This window comes from Oncorhynchus keta, chromosome 20 (assembly GCF_023373465.1).
Source record: "Oncorhynchus keta strain PuntledgeMale-10-30-2019 chromosome 20, Oket_V2, whole genome shotgun sequence".
NCBI lineage: Eukaryota > Metazoa > Chordata > Actinopteri > Salmoniformes > Salmonidae > Oncorhynchus > Oncorhynchus keta.
In genome coordinates, this window is record NC_068440.1 from 1,357,117 (window position 1) to 1,365,943 (window position 8,827).

The following is an 8,827-nucleotide window of genomic DNA, read 5'->3' on the forward strand; positions in this document are numbered from 1 at the left end:
AGACCCGCAGGGGACGTAAACAAAATAATTAGCATAGTCGTCGCATAATAAAACCGCACAAATAAAATATAAAACATTCATTACCTTTGACCATCTTCTTTGTTGGCACTCCTAGATGTCCCATAATCACTATTGGGTCTTGTGGTCAATCCTCAAGAGGCGGGTGGACAAACAAAACCCCACAAATTCTGACAAACTCCAAGCATTGATTATGCAAGAATGGGCTGCCATCAGTCAGAATGTGGCCCAGAAGTTAATAGACAGCATGCCAGGGCAGATTGCAGAGGTCTTGAAAAAAGAAGGGTCAACACTGCAAATATTGACTCTTTGCATCAACTTCATGTAATTGTCAATAAAAGCCATTGACACTTATGAAATGCTTGTAATTATACTTCAGTATTCCATAGTAACATCTGACAAAATATCTAAAGACACTGAAGCAGCAGACTTTGTGGAAATTAATATTTGTGTCCTCAAAACTTTGGCCACGACTGTAGGTCTATAAATTGGGCTGCTATTATTTTATATTCTGGTCCACTTTGTAATGATGGAAGTCTGGGCAGAGAGCTCGTTTGTCAACAAATTCTAGCTCCAAAATAATTCTTGCCCTTTGAACCCTGAGCTCCGGCCATTGTTTTCATATGGAGAGACTGGGCAATGAGCCCAATTTTTTTCCCTACTTACGCAGACATAAGCACAGTTGACACCATCGAAGTGCAGATGTTTACTTTCTACATGAGTTGTTCTTTTCAGTTTCATGCTAAGAACAGATTGTAGTGGTAAAATAAAAGGGATACATTTCTTTGTACCATTTAGAGGACATTGAATTCCAAGCATCACTCCAGTTATAAGAGGCTCTGCGAAGGATTCGTTTCAATTCATTTGGTAAGGCCTCATTTGCTAAGGCTAGTGTTCGAGCTCAGCCAATGTTCTTTGGCCATTTTTCAGCCTTGGGTGAATATTGACGTGTTATATTGTCCAGCCGAGTGTGAGATAGAGAGGGGGAGAGAGATGATGATGATGTCAACATTGTCGTGCTAGCTGTGTGTGTATATGAAAGAGAGGGGGATGGTACATGAATACACAAAACATTAATTGTTTGTTTGTGTAAGACAGTAAACTAGGCTCATTCTTGAAACTTGTACCCCCAATATGGATGTGAACATTTTCCTGATTCATCACAGATTTTCTATTTGAAAATACCGTACATTTTGCCAATCCCTGCTCTCCATCAACACAAATTCCAAGGTTACACCTGTCAACTGGCCTTTTCAATTCTTGATTCTCTGTTTTTGCATGGATCTTCTAGCTTGGATGGAAGGAACAATTGAAAGGACTACAGAAGTTACCCAGCCTGCTGACTAAGAAATGTAAATAGACAGCAAAGCATAGGCTCTCTCTCTCTCTCTGTCTGTCTGCCTAACTGGCAGATTGCTGAGGGGCAACATAGTCAATGTACTTGCGAGGCTAAGTCTAACTTAGTGAAGACCTTAGGTAATTGTTAATAATGATTAGTCTCGGTCTTTACATTTCCTGAAATATGTCAATGATATGATGCCTCTACAGCAGTTACCAATGTCCTATTCTGTCACGTTCCACATCCTGCCACAGTCATGTAAAGTTTCTCAAATTCTCTCTTGCTCATTCTCCCTGTTGCTCAATCAAACACGTGTGCAGTTGCAGAGAAGAGGAAGAGATTTGCCAATTACACCCATTTCTAGCACTGTTTGTTGCAGCAATGGTATGACGGGACAACCTCTGAACAATATCATATTTTATTGTCTCTTTACACACTACCGTTCAAAAGTTTGGGGTCACTTAGAAATGTCCTTGTTTTTGAAAGAAAAGCACATTTTTTTGCTCATTAAAATAACAGCAAATTGATCAGAAATACAGTGTAGCCATTGCTAATGTTGTAAATGACTATTGTAGCTGGAAACGGTGGATTTTTAAAGGAATACCTACATAGGGCGTACAGAGAGGCCCATTGTCAGTAACCATCACTCATGTGTTCCAATGGCACGTAACCATACTATCAAATTCTCACTGCAAGTTCTCTAGCTACAGCTTCACTTGCAACATTGTATCAACTAACCTATTCTGTGCCCTCAGTTTCCTGGGCCAGTGAGCTCCGGACAGACAGCTGTTTTTTAGGACGTTTCCACTGGATATATGGGATCATCAGATCACGATATTTCGCTCTTTCACTTTGAGACTTGGTAATTATCGACGCCGAGGGAGCGAAACAACGCCCCTCTATATAGCCCATGTATCTGAAGCTGTATGGCCGGAAATAGTGTCATGTCATACTCTTTTGATCCAGACAGCATCAGATACATGGTCTACAAATATTGAAACAGAGGGGCGCTGTTTCGCTCGCCCGGGTACGTCTTTCTGTCGGTGCGCGTCTCAGTCAAATAAATGAACAATATTTCAATATTTGATTTGGACGGGCAAGGAAGGTAAGGTAGGGCGGGCCAGACCCCTAAAACGACCCTGAGTTCTGGGAACCATTTCGCTCCATCTTCCCCACTGTCGTCCGCTGGGCGTGCTCTCATCACCATCTGGTGGTGAGTGGAATGTAAACGCCAACCGGATGCTTCAGATTTATACAACCGGTGAAACATTTGGTTCTATCTGTGGTGTGGCTAGCTAGCTTGTTAACATTATCTAGCTACATTAGCTAGCTAGCTACAACCAGAAAGGGTTGAATGGCCCAACCGTAATCTTCGCAGCCCTAACTGTGCGCAAATTTATTGTCAGTCTAATATAGCCAGGAACAGTGAACATTAGCAAGACCAATAATTGTTTGTCTAGTCCATTCAACCCAGTGCACTCAACTCGTCGTCAGTGGCGAAGCTAGTTAGGCTAGCCAAGTTAGCATGAAACAAAAATGTGTGCAATTCTATTAGCTTCAGTTAGCTAATTACCTCTTATCAGGTTCTCCAAACGCGAAACGAGTCTTCAACATATGCCAGTGATTTCAGCTAAAGCACATTCTTTGCAGCGTTGTTCAATCACCAGTCCTTCTCGTTTGGTAACGCACACTCAACTCGACACAGTTCCATCATGTCAAGTGGGTGTAGGGTGAGTGTAGAGCTTGTCTGCGACTGCCCGTCATGTACCAAGTTCCAACCATTGCTAACTCATGTCGTTACAGTAGCGCAGAACTAAAATAATGTAGGTTTGGACAGCTATCTACCCCTCTTTATTTATTGTCAATATACCCAATTCCTAGAGCTATCCATCCATTATCAGAGGCTGATAATCATTAGAGGCATGGTCATTATAGCCTTGGCACTTTTAGTGATGAATTATCTACTTATTCATCTATTTATGAGGAGTTTATGCCTATCATCACAATTAACATAATAAAAAAGACAAGAATACTTGTGACTTGATGATTTTCATTTAAAAGAATGCAGACTACTTAACCTTTATTCGTGATTTTACAATTAGAATATCCATATAAAAAGGCTGGCTGCTACATTATTGTCCCTTTTTCATTACCATAAGCAGTTCACTTTGCAGAAAAATTCCTTGAAAGTATAGGGAGCATTACTTTTCCACCGCAACCAGCGATCAGCGTTTACCCACTTATTGTTTTTACCACTACAGCAATGACCATGTGGTAAAGGGACCAGCACACTGTGTGCTTTGAGTTCCACCCATAGACTTAGATAGACATTGCTTTATTGTATGTCCCATTATGGCATCTCTGAGAGCATGGGAAGTGCCATTGAGGCCATCTCCATTTTGAAGTAGTCCATTTTCTCCTTCTGCTACTTCTATGAGTTGGCAAGCAAACTGAAAGGGTGCATACTGCCACCTGAGGGTGTTGTTTGAACAGGTATAAAGACACTGCCACCTGCAGTAAATGTGTTTACTGACAACAAAGCCCTGAGAGAGACTACAGGGATTATACTACCAATGTAGCGATATCGTTGGTAACAGCTCCATGGTGTGGCATGAACCAACAACCCTGCTAAGGGTGATCACACTGTCACCTGTGCCATGAAGATTCAGACCTCTTGGCATATAGTGTAGAAGATCCCAATGAGATCTGGAGCAGTTGCAATCATTTTCAATGTATTTCCAATTGTCAGGGGGAAAGGGAACAATAGCAGAACACATGGCAGTCTCATCTTGCTTAACAGTTCTTATTCCTGGACAGAGTCACACACAAGAAGAACAATCCCAACATAGGTATGCTAAAACTCCCCATTATGAGTAGTGAGGTAAACTGGGAGTGGTGTGCCTGGGTGCTACTGTGGAGCAATTTCAATACCAACAGAAATTGTATTTGAATTCCATCATTTTTAATTATTGCACAAATGTAATCATTAAATTCAAAAAATGAACATGTGTTGTATAATTTCAAACTGAATTGAATGAGTATTGCATTGTTGTTTTAAAATTAAATTCCTCTTTAATTGAATATTCAAGTTCAATATTTATATATTCAGTTTCAATATCGTAAATATTGCATTCATAGTCTTTGTATCAAGTTTACAAACTATCATTTCAAGTTTATCAAAATGTCATATATTCAACTTCCTCAGATTCAGTTTTGAAATTCTGTTCTCTAAATTCAGATTCAAAACCAGAGAAAACATTATAGCCAGGAAAGGTAGAGGAGACCAGATAGAATCAAATAGAAGCTTCTGGCAGTTTCTCAGTTGTGGAAAAAGGACTCAATTGTCATACTTGAGTAAAAGTAAAGATACTTTAAAAGAAAATTACTCAAGTAAAAGTGAAAGTCCCCCATTAAAATACTACTTGAGTTAAAGTCTAAAAGTATTTGGTTTTAAATATACTTAATCATGAAAAGTAAATGTTATTGCTAAAATATCAAATGTAAAAGTATAAATCAGTACTACTGACACTTGACCCCTTACTACCACTGACTTCCTCCCCTTACTACCACTGACTTTCCCTTACTACCACTGACCCCCCTTACTACCACTGACTTTACCCCCATGACTACCACTGACTTTACCCCCATGACTACCACTGACTCCCCCTACTACCACTGACTTCCTCCCCTTACTACCACTGACTTCCCCCCTTACTACCACTGACTTTACCCCCATGACTACCACTGACTCCCCCTTACTACCACTGACTCCCCCTTACTACCACTGACTCCCCTTACTACCACTGACTTTCCCCCTTACTACCACTGACTCCCCCTTACTACCACTGACCCCTTACTACCACTGACTTTACCCCCATGACTACCACTGACTCCCCCCTTACTACCACTGACTCCCCTACTACCACTGACTCCCCCTTACTACCACTGACTCCCCTTACTACCACTGACTTTACCCCATGACTACCACTGACTCCCCCTTACTACCACTGACTCCCCCTTACTACCACTGACTCCCCCTTACTACCACTGACTTCCCCTTACTACCACTGACTCCCCCTACTACCACTGACTCCCCCTTACTACCACTGACTTTCCCCCTTACTACCACTGACTCCCCCTTACTACCACTGACTCCCCCTTACTACCACTGACTTTACCCCATGACTACCACTGACTCCCCCCTTACTACCACTGACTTCCCCCTTACTACCACTGACTTCCTCCCCCTGTGGCTCAGTTGGTAGAGCATGGCGCTTGTAACGCCAGGGTAGTGGGTTCGATTCCCGGGACCACCCATACGTAGAATGTATGCACACATGACTGTAAGTCGCTTTGGATAAAAGCGTCTGCTAAATGGCATATATTATTATTATTATTATTTCAAATTCCTTATATTATGATTAAAACTAGACGGCACCATTTTATTAATATTTTCTATTTATTTAAGGATAGCCAGGGGCTCACCAACACTCAGACATCATTTACAAACTAAGCATGTGTGTTTCGTGAGTCCACCAGATCAGAGCAGTACAGATGACCAGGGATGTTCCATTTATAAGTGCGTGAATTGAACCATTTTCCTGTCCTGCTAAGCATTCAACATTTACCAAGTACTTTTGGCTGTCGGGAAAATGTATGGAGTAAAAAGTACATTATTTTATTTAGGAATGTAGTGAAGTAAAAGTAAAATTAGCCAAAAAATATAAATGGTAAAGTACAGATGCCCCAAAAACTGTAATTTAGCAGAGAAAATAAAAAATAAGGCCCACAATGGAAATAAATCCACAACTTTATTAGGGTAATCTCTTTTAAAGATCTTTGTGTATATACAGTACAAGTCAAAAGTTTGGACACACCTACTCTTCAAATGCTTTTCTTTATTTTACTATGTTCTACATTGTAAAATAATAGTGAAGACATCAAACTATGAAATAACCCAAAAAGTGTTAAACAAATCAAAATATATTTTCTATTTGAGATTCTTCAAAGTAGCCACCCTTTGCCCTGATGACAGCACACTCTGGCATTCTCTCAACCAGCTTCATGGGTTAGTCACCTAGAATGCATTTCAACTAACAGGTGTGCCTTGTTAAAAAGTTCATTTGTAGAATTTATTTCCTTCTTAATGCAATCGAGCTAATCCGTTGTGATGTGACAAGGTAGGGGGGTATACAGAAGATCGTCCTATTTGGCAAAAGACCATGTCCATATTACGTCAGAACAGCTCAAAATAAGCAAAAGGGAAACGACAGTCAATCATTACTTTAAGACATGAAGGTCAGTCAACCGGAAAAATTGAAGAACATTGAACGTTTCTTCAAGAGCAGTCGTAAAAAGCATTAAGCGCTATGATGAAACTGGCCTCATGAGGATCGCCACATAGAAAGGAAGACCCAGTTACCTCTGTTGCAGAGGAAAAGTGTATTAGAGTTAACTGCACCTCAGATTGCAGCTCAAATAAATGCTTCAACTGTTCAGAGGAAACTGTGAATCAGGCCTTCATGGTTGAATTGCTACAAAAACACAACTAAAGGACACAAATAAGAAGAGAATTGCTTGGGCCAAGAAACACAAGCAATGGACATTAGACAGGTGGAAATCATGACCTTGTTTTGGAGGTGTTCGTGAACAAGGTTAAGGTCAGAGAAAGCTTGTTGGACACTTAGAAAGCTTTTTAACACAAAATCCGGGAGGGGCCAGCGAATATAAGACTGTATCATCTGCATATAAATCGATGAGAGAGCTACCTACTGCCTGAGCTATGTTGTCAATGTAAATTGAAAAGAGTGTGGGGCCTAGGTTCAAGCCTTGGGTACACGCTGGTAACAGGTAGTGGCTGAGACAGTAGATGTTCTGACTTTATACACTGCACTCTTTGGAGAGAGGTTGTTAGAAAATCAGGCCAACCCCGCAGAGACACCAATACTCCTTAGCCGGCCCACAAGAATGGAATGGTCTACCGTATCAACAGCTTTGGCCAAGTCAATAAAAATAGCAGCACAAAGGACCTTCCGGTGGCGTAGAGTGGTCTAAGGCACTGCACGTAGTGCTAGCTGTGCCACCAGAGACTCTGGGTTCCAGCCCAGGCTCTGTCGCAGCCGGCCGCGATCAGGAGGCCCATGGGGCGGCACACAATTGGTCCAGTGTCGTCCGGGTTAGGAGGGCTTGTCCGACAGGGATATCCTCATTGCGCACTAGCGCACATTGGTGCAGCTCCGTGGGTTCGATGTGCATTGTGTCAAGAAGCAGTGCGGCGTGGTTGGGTTGCATTTCGGGAAGATACATGAGACTCGACCTTCGCCTCTCCTGAGTCCGTACAGGAGTTGCAGCGATGAGACAAGACTGTAAACTACTACCAATTGATACCATGAAATTGGGGGAGAAAAAAAAAGGGGTAAAAAAATATATATTCTAATTTAAAAAAATTAAACGTAGAAAAATATCAGAACAACATTGCTTAGAATCAAGGGCAATGGTGACATCATTGAGGACCTTTACGGTGGCAGTGACACATCCATAACCTGAGCGGAAACCAGATTGCATACCAGAGAGAATACTATAGACATCAAGAAAGCCAGTCAGTTGATTATTGACAAGCTTTTCCAACACTTTTGATAAACAAGGCAAAAATAGAAATAGCCTATAACAGTTAGGATCCGTTTGATCTCCCCCTTTAAATAAAGGATCGCACCGTGGCTGCCTTCCAAGCAATGGGAACATCCCAGAGAGGAGAGACAGGTTACAAATGTCAGAGATAGGCTTGGCGATGATAGGGGCAGCAACCTTAAAGAAGAAAGGGTCTGAACCATCTGATCCAGATTTTTGGGGGTGGATCAAGTTTAAGGATGTCCTTTAGCATCTCGGACTCAGTGACAGACTGCAGGGAGAAACTTTGTAGTGGGGCAGGGGAAAAAGAGGGAGGAGTATCGCGGCTAGTCACATTAGAAGTGGTGGGAGATGAGGAAATGTTGGACAGGCAATGAGGCATGGCTGAGTCAAATAGGAATCCTGACTTAATGAAGTGGTGATTAAAGAGCTCAGCTGTGTGCTTCTTGTCAGTAACAACCACATCATCAACTTTAAGGGACATGGGAAATCTATGAGAAGGAGGGTTTATTCTCCAGGTCTTTAACCTTTTTCCAGTTAGACCCACAGAGAGAGAACTGCTCCTTAAAGTAACTAACTTTGGCCTTCCGGATAGCCTGAGTGCACTTATTTCTCATTTGCCTGAACGAGAGCCAGTCAGCCTGAGTATGCGTGTGCCCGAGCCTTTCGCCAAATGCAACTCTTGAGGTGGAATAACTCTGCAAGATCACGGTCGAACCAGGGGCAGAACCTGTTTTAATTCTCATTTTCTTTATGAGGTGTGTTTGTTGACAATATCACTCGAAATATCAAAAGAAGGTGGGGATCGACAGAGGGATCAAGCTGATTCTATACCATCTTACA